This window comes from Anabrus simplex, chromosome 1 (assembly GCF_040414725.1).
Source record: "Anabrus simplex isolate iqAnaSimp1 chromosome 1, ASM4041472v1, whole genome shotgun sequence".
NCBI lineage: Eukaryota > Metazoa > Arthropoda > Insecta > Orthoptera > Tettigoniidae > Anabrus > Anabrus simplex.
The window spans coordinates 245,004,644-245,019,089 of NC_090265.1; the positions used below are offsets into that span (position 1 = coordinate 245,004,644).

The 14,446-nt window shown below is 38.4% G+C and overlaps 1 protein-coding gene across 3 annotated transcripts in view; it reads right to left on the reverse strand.

Moving 5' to 3' along the window:
• Positions 1-14,446, reverse strand: part of Hmgs (hydroxymethylglutaryl-CoA synthase) — a 245,140-nt gene that overhangs the window by 215,364 nt on the left and 15,330 nt on the right. The window contains exon 1 of one of the 3 annotated variants that reach the window (XM_067141613.2): positions 5,113-5,137. The exons of the other annotated variants lie outside the window; for them this stretch is intronic. The gene's annotated coding sequence lies outside the window, so the exon portion shown is untranslated. Of the gene's footprint in view, positions 1-5,112; positions 5,138-14,446 lie in introns of those variants that run through there. 3 annotated transcript variants of the gene reach the window in all.

Sequence of the window (14,446 nt, forward strand, 5' to 3'; positions counted from 1 at the left end):
CGCTTTCAGGTGTAGTGTTGGAGAAGGATGCTCCGTGTATCTTGGATGGAAAGAAGAACTAATGCATCTATTATACGAGAACTGAATATCTCCAAACGTCTCTCTTCTCGCATCATAAGGAGAATCGTCCAATTCTTCTGACACATTGGAAGACGGGACAGTGAAAATCTGGAGAAGTGTATCATGGAAGGCAAAGTTGTCAGCAGAAGACCATGAGGAAGGACAATGAGCAGGTGGATCGATCCAGTTCTCCGCACCACCGGCCTGACTCTTCAGCAGGCTTTAAGAGAAGCTGAACATCGTCAAAGTTGGTGCTGCTTAATCCAGAATATTGTGTGAAGTCAAATGGGTCACGACGCTCAGCAATGAGTTACACGACTCATGATGATGCTATACATACATACAACTTCATTATAGATTGTTATACTGTTTGGCATTCAGTCTGCAAGGCCTTGTATATTTACTAATCACTGACACAATCCTCTATTTCTAAGTAGTTCTGTGACCTCATTTAGCTCTAAACCTCTCATCTTTAAATTGTTAGAAACTGAATCTAACCATCATTGTCTTGGTCTCCCTCTACTCCTCTTACCCTCCATACCAAAGTCCATTATTTTCCTAGGTAACCTATCCTCCTCCATTCACCTCACATGACCCCACCACCAAGCATCCATTGAGTTCATTCTTAACTTACCTTTTATTTCCTCATTCCAAATACCCTCCTGCCATTGTTCCCACCTTCTGTACCAGCAATCATTCTCGCTACTTTTATATCTACTACTTTTAGTTATGAATAAGATATCCTGAGTGCATCCAGCTTTCACTCCTGTAAAGCAAAACTGGTCTGAAAACATACCGATGTAAAGACAGTTTCATCCGGGAGCTGACTTTCATCTTATAGAATACTGTTGATTGCAACTGCAAGCTTACTGCATTAGCTTTACTGCACCTTGATTCAATCTCACTTACTATATTAACAACCTGGGAGAACACACGTCCTAAACACTTGAAATTATCGACCTGTTCCAGCTTTGTATTGCCAATCTGACATTCAATTTTCTTGGGTTTCTTACCTACTGACATCAATTTAGTCTTAACACAGGTAATTTTTATACCATAATCACTGCACCAATTTTCAAGTTCCAAGATATCAGACTGCAGACTTTTGGCACAATCTCCCATTAAGATCAAGTCATCGACATAGGCCAGACTGCTAACTATGGTACATTTTCACCTAACTGAATCCCTCCTTGCCACTTAATATCTTTCAGCAAATAATCCATGTAATCTATGAACAACAAAGGTGAAAGATTACAGCCTTGTACCGAGAACTCATTTTACCATCAATTCTCACGGCATCCCACTTGTCAATATGCCTTTGATTGATTTTAATAATTTTAATCCCATAGTCCCCCAGTACAGCAAACATCTTTACCCTCAGTACTCTGCCTTCTCTAGAGCTACGAAACATAAACATAACTGTCTATTCCTCTCATAGCATTTTTCAATTACCTGGTGCATACTGAAAATCTGTTCCTGACAGCCCCTTTGTGGTCTGAAACCACACTGGTTTTCATCTTACTCTCAACCACTGATCGCACCTCCTCTTCCAAGATAACAGTGAACACCTTGCCTGGTACACTGAACAATGAGATACCCTGATAATTGTTGCAATCCTTCCTGTTCCCTTGTTTATAGATAGGTGCAATTACTGATTTATCTATATGAAGGTACCTTACCAATACTCCATGCTAATCTTATTACTACAAATGTCGATCAAATATAAAAGGGATATTTGTTCCTGAACATCAACAGTTGGTAAGACTGACCCTGCGCTTCTGCTATGATTAGCAGGACCATTAGGGATGGAGAGAGCGTGCTGTTAGATATTTCCCGCTGTTTCATCAGTAACGCTCATGATGTTGGAGCAACAGGTGCACCCCCCCCCCCCACTGCGCAACGCATAATTATAAAATTTCTTACTTGAAAAGGAGTTACAGTGGAGGAAATTTGCCAGAGATTGACTGCACAGTTTGGTGATCAAACATTGTCAAGGATGCGTGTGTTTGCCTGGCATAAAAAGTTCAAGGAAGGACAAGAACGTGCGGAAAATCAGCAACACGATCGCCGTCCTCAGACCAGCATTAAAGACGAAAATATTTGTGTGCTTAAAGACATTATTGCTGGTTGATTTTTTGCATTGGCGATGCACAATCAATGCTGCTTACAACTGCGAGCTTTTGAACAAGGCGAGGGTTGCATATCGCCGCAAATGACTAAAACAACCGATTCGACAGGTCATCCACCTCCACGACAATGCGTGGCCCCATACTGCAGCTCTGTCTCCAAGCTACAGAAAATGCACTGGACTACACTTGATCACACTCCTTACAGCCCGGACTTATCGCCCTGCGATTTTCATTTGCTCGAACCGCTTAAAGAAGCTCTAGGAGGGCTACGATTTGAAAACGATAAGTATGGAAGACTTTATGCGCAACTGGCTGGTGATATGACCCTGTTTCTTTTACAATGAGGGCATCAAAAAGCTGCCCATATGCTGGGACAAATGCATTTCCAAAGCAGGAAACTATGTGGAAAAATAAATTGTAATTGCCTTGTATTTTTCAATAAATGAATTTAAATAAAAAATAAAATCCCATTTATATGAAGCCAATTCTCTGCACCTTGACCTAGCCTTTCCAGGTTAATACCAAAATCTTCCCAAGACTTCTTCTTCGATTCAACAAGTATTTGTTTCGCTCTGTTTCTTTAATTTACGTACACTTCCCTGTCTGCATCAGTCCTTTTTTGGAGCCATTTCTGATACACCTTCTTTTTACGTTTACAAGCTGCCCTTACAAGCTTCCCTGACTTCTCAATATACTTCACCATTTCAGGTCTAATTTCATCTATTCCTGCTACTTTATGACAATGGAGTTTATTTACCACCCTTTCCACTTCCTCAAGCATAATTTCACCAACATCACTGTCCTCCTTCCCATGAGCTCGGTTGTTCACAATCTCACCAGTAAGATTTCCTTTTATGTTGAGATTTTCAAAAATGTTCCTTCAACCTGTCCAGTGATTCCCTGGGATTTGAGTTCACCTTATTTACTCACAACACTAATCAGAGAGTGTGCTGTTAGATATTTTCCGCTGTTTCATCAGTAACGCTCATGATGTTGGAGCAACAGGTGCACACACACACACACACACACACACACACACACACACACCCACTGCGCAACGCATAATTATAAAATTTCTTACTCGAGAAGGAGTTACAGCGGAGGAAATTCTTTATTACTGTCCAGAAAGGTTTCCCTGCACCTTGACTTAGCCTTTCCCGGTTATTACCGAAATCTTCCCAGGACTTCTTCTTGGATTCAACAAGTATTTGTTTCGCTCTCTTTCATTTACATACACTTCCCCGCCTGCATCTGTCCTTTTTTGGAGCCAGTTCCAATACTTTCTACTGTGTATCCTGAATATGCTTACTGTTTGGAAATTGTTACTAATAATATCCATGTACTTCTGTCTATTTTCCTTCAGTTTGATTTCCAACTCTCGCAATAGAACTATCCTATCCTTGCTGTTGGCCGTAACTATATCACTCAATGCTTCATAAAACTTGTCAACTTCATCTGCACGCTCACATGGTGAGTACACTGAGATAATTCTAGTCCTAATTCCTAGAACTGCCATATTTGCCCACATCATACGGTCATTTACGTGCCTAACAGAAACTATGTTGCACGCCATAGTATTCCTGATGAACAGCCCTATCCCACACTCTGCCCCTCCCTTTTTAACACTGTCAGGTTCACTTTATAGTCTCCTATCTCTTCCTTGTAACCCTCTCTTACCCGAATAGCATTAACTCCTAACACATCCTCTTTGCTGACTGCCAGTTCTACTTTCTTTCTTCCCTCCATTAATATTGATAATTCCCCATCGAATTCCACTTCGTTTGCAAAGTTGTTTCCAAGGAGTCCCTTGCCTGTCGACTGAGTGTGGGACTTCATTACTTCCGTAGGTAAGGGGCTTGCTTAAACCGTTCTGAGAGCGCTCGATGAAAATTCTGTTAAGCAAGATGTCGCCCTTAATGCTACCTTACATACATGAAATGACATGAAATTGTACGGCATGTTTTTATGGCCGGAAGCCCTTCCTGATGCCAACCTCATTTGAGGAGCTAATGAAGATGGAATGAATGATGGTGAAAGAAATTGGGTAAGGAGGTGGAAGGAATCGGCTGTGGCCTACGAATAAGTACAGTCCCGGCTTTTGCCTGGGAGTGAAAATGGTAAACCACCCAAAACCATTTTCAGGACAGCTGACAATGGAGCTCAAACCCACTCGTTTCCAGAATGCAGAGCTTCGCTCCATAGCCGTAGCATGTTTACACGTGTTTCCACTCTGCTCACTGTGATGTAAAAATATCCGTTTCCTGTTAACAAAGGTCTGATATGATATTTACATGAAATGTAATAATTTTATTGTGATTTTTTCCACCAAAAACTTCTTCAAAATTATGCGGTCTTCTTCACCAATGAGCAAATATTACCCGAATAAATGTCCCCCTCCCTAGCATAACGTTTACTACTATAGCTGCTGTCCTCAGATGCCCGAATTCTATTCCCGGAAGTCAGAAATTTAAGAATACCAGGAGGGCTGGTATCTGGTTAAAACAGTACAAGAATCTCGCCTCCAGTGGTGGTGTGCCTGAAAAGAGTTGCATCACCTCAAGGAATATGAGAACGTGAGTTTACTTAACTCAATAAATTGGTAATGCACACCTCCCTTTTGTCACCTTTCATTAACAGAATTGGGATACATTTTGGCATTAATAGTGGATTATAATAAAGAATTAACTTAAAATGTGCAATTACTTTCTTTAATTTGACCACCGCTTAAAGACCAAAATATTCTGGAACAAAATAATATTTCCATACTACCAAAGTATTTTTACCCCCATTTATGAAGTAATACCCTCAACTTCTAACAACTTTGTTCCTCCAAAAATACTTTCTACCTCCATTAAAATGGTCATAATGTAAGCTGTAACAGATTACTGACTTGTGATACTAAGAGTATTAAGGTTATACTCACCCTGGATGTAAAGTTGTCCAAGCACGATCCACACTAATATTGTTTTAAAAATAAAGGATTCTACCCCATACACTACAGACTTTGCAATATTCAGGATTTGGAAGTGTGCCCTGAAGTTTAGTGTTCAAACCATGCTTAAGAGGTTCACCAGGACTTTGGGGGATTTCTCGCTACATAAAAGAAGACGCTTGTCAATCACATGATGTTTTTCTATTTTGTTCTGTATATACAGTAAGTGAAAGCCATGGGAAGAGAAAACTAAAACATTTCATACTAGAAAACAGTTTAGCTCCATGGATAAATGGAGTATGCAGACATGCTGGCTTTTGATCCAAGGAGTCCTGGGTTTGATTCATGGTTGGGTCAGGTCTTTTAAACTTCAATGATTCATTCTTCTGATATGGGGACCGTCTTCAGCATTAGAATTCATCTTAAGGTAGAACCCAATCCACACAGACACGCATGTCGCCTATAGGGCGTCATCTCGAAAGAGCTTACGGCAGGCCTCGCCGGAGGCCATAAGCCATTTATTATTTTACAGGAACACAACAGTATTTAAAGGTGCTATAATGTTGTTGGAAACAGAATAAAAATATACTATAATGTTGTTGGAAACAGAATAAAAATATAGGGCTAATGACACCAGACTCTGAACAGAGATTTCCATATGATCAATCACAGTCGCATTAAGCCAGGGGTTTTAAACCTTCTTTTGTGTCATGGACCACTTTGAAAATCTGGTGACATCTATGCATCCCCTTCTTTTATAAATAGGGGCCGATGACCTTCGATGTTAGGCCCCCTTTAAACAACAAGCATCATCATCATCATCATCATCATCTTTTATAAATGAAAATAAGCACATAAACACAACTATGCAGGTAATGAATATAATTTATTTTACTGAAAACTAATCACCTCATACAGTGAATAACATATACAAAGTATGATTAAAATAAATAATAATAATAATAATCATCATCATTTCTGCTTTTCCAACTAACATTGGGTGGAGGCAAATGTGGTTCCTCTCCACTTCGACCTGTCTGTCTCTCCACTATCCCTCATCCATGTTAGGTACCAAAATGGGGTTTTTTAAAAATGCAATGTAAATTTAAATTGTATAGCAGTTGTATAATATTATTTGAAGTGATTCCACATACTGTATATGAGTTGATTATGTGTGTGTAAGTACAGAAGATATTTGAGTAGAATTTTGCAAAGAATATAAATTTATGAAGGATGAGCTGTCTGTGTAATAGAAAAATTGTTAGCGTAAATTGCATAATACTGTATTTTAGGAAAATGTCTTCCTTTTAATTTAAAATTTAGTCCTTAATAATAATAATAATAATAATAATAATAATAATGATAATAATAATAATAATAATTTTTGTGTATCATTTTACAACTGAGGTAGACACCTCATTTGCAAATAAAGTGATTTTGATTTGATCCAACACTGTGTTTCAGTCCAGGTTCCATTGACCTATGTTGTTCTTCACATAGCCCATCCACCATAATCTTGGTCTTCCTTGTCCTCCCTTCCCTGTCAACTGTCTTTCCAGTGGTTGTCTTGGCAGTGTTTCTTCTTTCATCTGTTCGACATGTCCAAACCATCTCAATGTGTTCTGTTCCAGTTTGTCATTTAGTTTTAGCACATTTAGCTCTTTTCGTATGTCTGTACTTCTCGCTCTATCCCTCCTTGTCTTCTGCACCATACTCCTCACAAATAGAATTCAGCTGCCTGTACTCAACTCACATCTCTCCGAGTTGCTGTCCAGGTTTCTGCTGCATCTGTCATTATAGGTAAGTTATATCCCTTGCACATTACTTCTTTAGCCTTCAATGATACATCTTTATTCCATATTAATCTCTGTGCCTGGTGGTAAAAGGCACTCCCAGCTGTATCCTTCTTTCCATGTCCAGTTCTCCATTTAAATTTTCTACTTTGGAAGAGACGTCCATAGACAACTTCAACCTTTCTTCACAGTTATTCGGTAAAATTAGCTGCTTTCAAAGCTGCTGTAGCCTCCAATGATGTAAATAAAGACAGGATTGTCATTCTTGCAAAGTTTGGATTTGGACATGGGTTCTTTGCACAGAAGATACAATTCAGCAACATGCTTGTCATGAAAGCGATATGCTACTATTCTGAACATGGCACAATAACAAAGAAGAGGAGAAGCAACAAGAGATTTGCAGAGGATCATGAGGGAGAGAAAGAATACCGTTATGGGGGGGATTTTAAACAGTGAAAGGAACTTCATTGCTTTTTCTTGTTTTTCTCAATTTCACAATATTCAGAACATATGTGCATTTTTCTTTTCAAAATTATTTACAGGATTGTAATGAAACTAGAAAACCTATGTCTACATTAGGTAATGTAAATTTTGACTGAAAGCATTTCTTGATACATCTATTATTTTGGTAGGTGGGGCCCCACCAAGTGGTATGAAAAAAAAAATTAAAAGCTGTTAATCTCCATCTAATAAACACCTCAAAATATCATTTGAAAAGACAGTAATTGTGTTCAAAGAACCATCATTAAAAAAATAACCATAAATGGTAATAAAGTCTTATAACTGAAGTAAAATGAGCCACTGCTGAGAGGCTTTTGTTGTAATTTTCACCCAGAATTCTGGCTGTAATGCTCTATAAATGGCATCACATATAATAGGAACAAATTCACTGATTGTATTGTGAGCAATCCTAAATCTGCAAGATGCAGACATGTACAAGTCACCAGTGGCCAGAAACCAGTAGGCCTAAATAAATATATTTCCACTGTTAATTGTAGTACCTCCAAATTATGAATTCAAACTGATGTACATAAATGCATCTGTTGTTTTCAGTCCCTGTTTTTAAATCAATACTTTATTAGCAACCTGTAGAATGCAACGAAATGTACATGCCACTATTATTTTATATATTTTGCCATGGACAAAGTTGTTTCGGAGGTGAACATCACTTCTAACTTTAAACCTTTAAAAATCATTGTGAATAATGAATTTAACGATACTGTTAGCATTTCCTCAAAACTTACACTTTTCCTGTAATTTGTTTGTCTGATGTCTATTAGTGACTTCACTTTTTCCACTAATTCCTTACAAGTATTGATGGACATTCGGTACTAGTTCCCGAATTTTTCTTCATCATTCCACAACAAAGGCACAAGTTGGTGGAATTCTCCAAGGCTCTCATGTTTAAGGAAAATTTGCCTTGGCCACTGCGATCACCTGGTTCTTTTCTTTCTCCTAATATAGGCCTATTCATACATTAGAATAATATCTTCACCAGAATTATCGCTTTCACAACACATTCTTTTCTGCTTGTGAATATGATTATGAATACGTCTGTAGCCTGTACGGTACTGGGCGGGAGCATCAGCTGTTTTCATGCAGTCAATCCCTCTCGATCGATGATGAGTGTGACAAGGTAAATGAATTTAGTCGTTAGTACTCAATGCTCGATGACAGTTGGTTGCTTTTGATCGTTCGATCCTCTGTGAGACAAGGGGCTCACTCTCTTGAATCAAGAAATGGGCTTTAGCGTGGAAGTGCTTAAATGCAATACGGTTGGCCATTATAGGATTCCAACGATAATGCTTAAAAGCCTGTTTGTGATCACCTATGGCTGTTGTAATTTTGTCGGTCCACCATAGGACTTGATTCTGGTGAGGTACACCAGATGAGGACAGCACTGATTCCTCTGCAACAGTCAGAATTCCATTTGTAATGGAACAAACGTGGTCGTCAACAGACCCCAATATCTTGTCGGCTATTAAGTGCATTTTGAAAACTCTGGACAATTTGCCCACCAAAGTAACCAGCACTTCGGTACTTCAGACCGTCTTTGATTCAAGAACGTGAGAAGAATCAGATAGTGGTCACGATCACAAAGGTCACTGTATACTTGACACTAACAGAGGAACCAGCGCATTACTGCACAAGGTGACATGCAGGTGGAAGAATATGCGCTGCTGAAGTGAGTAGGTTCCCCTGTGATGAGTAGAAAAAGATTGATCTGTTGATCAATTGTCAAAAATCCGCTCCCTAGTGCAGGAAGACGGAGAACCCCAGAGGATATTACGGGTGTTCACATTACCCAGCAAGATGAAAGGAGGAAGTAACTGAGCGATTAAATCTTGGAGTTCATGCATGTCAAAGTCATAGTCCGGAGGATAGCACACGGGTCACACAGCTGGCACCACCGGCAATGGAGTGTGAACTGCAACTGTGTACAGCTGAGTTAGTAGCGGCACTTCGCCACTGAAGATGTCAGAGGAGACTAGGATATAAACCCCACCAGTCATCCCGCCATCCACAGTTACTCGGTCTTGGATGAAAGAAGATATCCCCTCATAGTCATGCCCGTATGCATGTCTCAAACGAGATTCCTGCTGACAGACTATAGAGGCCGAACAGACGGATATTAGTTGACATAACTCAGCAAGAAAGACATTGATAACTATTGCAGTTCCACTGTAATAATGACAATGGGAGGATTAATAGCCTGATCAAATTATGGCAATTGCTTGTCCTTCTTTCGCCTAGCTATTTGACATTTGTAATCGTTGTCACCATGTAAGATAATGAGTGATTTAGTCTCAGCGGTTTCCGCAGTCAAGGATGACCTGGCAGCTGAGGACTCCGTAGGCAGTGAGCTCTCTAATTTGGAACAGTGTGCCTTCTTCCTGGCAGAAATGGGTTCCCCAGAAAGGGATCAAGCAGGAGGACGTTGATGCACTCTTTCCCACCATTTGCTTATCCTTTAGAGGAGAACCGGCAGCTGGTTTGCTGGGTTTCTTCATGGATGACCTACCCCGATTGGTTTCGAGAAAGCTGCTTCTCCAATGTTTTAGGAGAGCACTGGAGTTTCCTCTTCTCCTTTTTATTGTGGGCATTGGGCATTGGCAGACTTGGAAGACTTTCAACAAGCCCTGATTGGGAAGGAATTCCTCCTCTCCTCTCCCCCCCCCCCGCCACCCAGGTAGGTGAGGACTTTCCAGCCGAACGTGCCTGGAAAGAGCTCTTCCTGGATGTCAGCACAAAATGGCTCACCAGAAGGTAATTTTAGGTGGTTAGTGGTTGATGTTTCTGACCTTGGTGTAATAGAGAACACGCATTATTTTCACAAAAATTTTATTTGAATAGTACACCAATGAAATAGTTTGAAAACATATTACATTGTGATAAGTTGCTTTGTTTCTATCATTAAAAATATATGGCATTTTAAAATCTCTTTCCGCAAGGCGAGTGAATGTCCTGTGACGCAGGCGGTGGGCTGTGATGTCACCGTCCAGTACCACAGCCATTGTGCATCAGCTGTTACTAAAAGTCGAATTTTTATTATTCGTGATCGCGAATAACTTCAAAACAACAGAAGAAGGGTTAAAAAAGCACAGTTAGACAATCCACCATGTGTGGATGCCATCATGATGGCATTATTCTAAAAAATTAGCGACTGTTTTGTGGCTGCAGAAATTCGCGGATCAAAAGCAAATTGGTAAGAGGTATCTTTTATATTCGTGCAATGTACTGTAACTCAAAGTATTAGAATAACAAGGAACATGAATAGAAATCACTTAAATCACCTTAACAATTTATTTCTAGATTGGTTTCCATTATTAGAAAACACATTAATTTTTCAGGCTTTCAACACTACTAAAGTAACAAGTTGGACTTCAGGAGATATAACAATATGGCTAGCATTATAGTACTATTACCTGTCATTCCTGAAAAATATACATTGATTAAATATCTTTAGTTCACTTCTCTAGTTTTTCACAAGCTGAGCATATCAATCAAAAACAGTCTTGGTGACACATTAATAACTCAATATAGGAATGTCTTTGGGTGCTGTGCTTTCTACCTTTTTGTTTACTGATTTGGCATGTATAATATAAAACTTAGGCTAAGTTTGGACAATATTTTAAACACCAACATCACTATTATTTGTATTAATGTATTTTCACTACAGTATGTGCAACTGTTACTTATTTCTTTAATATTAGTTTTATTATTATTATTAATGAGCATAATTAACTTATAAGACTGAGACCACCCCAACCGACAAGCATTGGGTTTGTAAACTTTTTTTTCTAAATTCACATTGTTTTCCTTTTTTTTTCATGATGTACATGCTTAGGTCTACTTTCAATTATATTATAGAGCAAGGGTTTCCAAAAGGCGGTGCCATATTGTGTGGCCCACGAGAGCTTTGGAAAAATTATATATATTTTTTAAGAAATTTGAAGATAATGTAGCAAAAATATTTCATAGCTTGTTCAAAAAATTATCCCAAGTCAGAACTAATTCGTTATTTCCTGTTTTTAAGTATTCACTTGATCTGAATAGATTTTTTTTTAAAAATGTAAAACCCTCATTCTTTACAAAAAACAATATATAAATGAGTCTCCACCTTATCAATACAAGTTTATTTTACATTAAGCAAGTAAATATAGTCGAGACTAGTTTCGACCCCTAGGGGGTCATCCTCAGTTGACATGCATTAAAGAAATATATTATTTACAAAAACATCACATGTAGTGGTAAAAGCTTAAATTAATTTAAACCGATCATAAATGTTGGTATGTCTGGTAGGTGGTTGACTGACTAGTGTGCATCATGAAGACACATATTATTTTTATGCTACTACCATCAAATTTTTAGGTTATACAATGTGGAATATACATACATTTGTGCAATACAATAGTGGCAAGTTTAACAATGTACATTTAAAGTTGGTTCATGAATTACACAAATTGGCTATTGATTAGTCATATGAAAATGTATGAAATTGGTTTGAACACTTTTTACTAAAATATCAATGTAACACCTTACTGGCATGTATCTCAGATACTAAAATCAGTTTATAAAGCCTATTGCTCTTGGTTGAATCTCAGAGCAACACGTTTCAGATCTCAACAGGCAGCTACAAAGAATGCACGGTTCCAACACCTTACATACTGTACCTTGTTCTTACAACATATACGCTTCCATGATAAAATCAACGTGCATCAAGACGCATAATTTCAACACGTTCTGACAAATGTCACCGATTTAAAACAACACGACATACGGATGGAAAAACATGCTCCATTTTTATATATTTAAGATATCTAATAACTTCAACATTAGAAGCTGCCTAATATATCTCCAGATATGTAATTAATGTATTACCTGATCTGCAGTGGATTATTCAAATATTTACCGTTTTACATATAAAGATTTTTACGGACCCATTTTATCGGAACGCTATATCTAAGACTGTTGTGAAAATTCGTCAACCCCATTTATTCCAATACAATATACATGTAGCACCACATATCAATAACATTAATGTAATGTGTTTTTAACTAGGCATATATGGCATACATATACCACTGTCTTAGCTACATGTCCATTTTAACAGTATTACTTAATGCCTATACAAAGCAAATAGCTTTTATTTAGAAATTTTAACCCTATTCCTAAATTAATTTAAGCTTTTACCACTACATGTGATGTTTTTGTAAATAATATATTTCTTTAATGCATGTCAACTGAGGATGACCCCCTAGGGGTCGAAACTAGTCTTGACTATATTTACTTGCTTAATGTAAAATAAACTTGTATTGATAAGGTGGAGACTCATTTATATATTGTTTTTTGTAAAGTAATATCTATCAATACGGAAATGAAACTTATAAACAACAAACCCTCATTCTTGCGAGAACATATATTTTTGTATGGATATCATTTTCACTTGCATGTATATCTTGCCACAATTAATATAAAATCAACATTTAAACATTTGGGAATATTTTTCAATAACTTACGTTTGAATACTGCCATACATATCTTAATGATGACATAAAAACATTTGAATTGTCATGCAGACATGTACGATGTGCAACATTCAAACTGTTTCATAATTTCCAACCTGTCTAAAAATGTTTTCGTAGAAATGCACTGCCTACTTGATACAAAGAATCTTCACATTCATGTGAAACCAGTCCCAACTCCACAGAAACTGAATTCTAATCACTAATGTTAATGAAATGCATAAAAGACACTCATAACAGCAAGTGGCTGCTCTGAAAAGGATATAGAAATAATAAGCAAATGAAGTTGATAAAGATTTAAGTCAGCTGTTCTACAAGCGATGCGCTGTATCTCACAGTGCATGATGCGGCAAGAGCGGACCTCCATCCCCTTCACTCACGCAGCAGTAGACTCGCCCGGTAAGGCTTGCTGGCTATTCGTCCCGTCTCCACACACTCAGTCGCGCTTGCTTGGCGTGTAGTGAAGTTTCACAAGTTACCATACTGTCCATTTTGGAGGCTTTGTTTAATATTGAGTGTGAAGTGCTTGGATCTTTTACGCGAACAGAAAATGAGCGAAACCTCAGTGAAACACAAAAATGAAAAAGAAAACAGAATTTACAAGGAAAGCTGGGAGAGTGGCTATTTAATTACTAACAACAGTGGGAAGCTTCAGTGTTTGGTCTACATGCAAATACTGTCTGTGCCGAAGGAGTACAATGTTAAATAACATTACTCAACAATGCATGAGAAAAAGTATGCAGCATATAAGGAAGAAGCTCGGCACGCACTGGTTGCAGACTTCAAAAAGAAATTAAAACAGCAAACAGATATGTTTGGTAAAGTCTTACAAAATCAGTCGCCTTCTCTGTACGCCTCCTACGCAGTGTCGTTTGAACTTGCAAAGGAAAAAGAAACCTTCATTGATGGCAGTCTTGTTAAAAAGTGCGCTATGGAAATGGCAAAGGCTTTTGGAGATGCTAAAATGGCTGAGAAATTTGAATCAGTGCCACTTTCCAACCAAACAGTACAGAGAAGGGTCAGCGATATGAAAGAACAAGTAGAAAAAGCGCTCATTAAATTGGTTATGGAAAGCACATATTTCTCGCTATGCCTTGGTGAAAGCACTGATCGGTCAGATGTCAGTCAGCTACTAATATTTGTATACACCATCTTCAAAGACTTCAGTAGTATTTTTTTTTCTATTGGCTTTACGTCGCACCGACACAGATACGTCTTATGGCGACGATGGGACAGGAAAGGGCTAGGAGTGGGAAGGAAGCGGCCGTGGCCTTAATTAAGGTACAGCCCCAGCATTTGCCTGGTGTGAAAATGGAAAACCACAGAAAACCATCTTCAAGGCTGCCGACAGTGGGGTTCGAACCTACTACCCCCCAAATACTGGATACTGGCCGCACTTAAGCGACTGCAGCTATCGAGCTCGGTACTTCAGTAGTAAAGAGGAGCTATTTGATGTCTGCTCTCTTCAAGGAACAACAAAAGGGAGGGAAATTTATGATGCTGTTA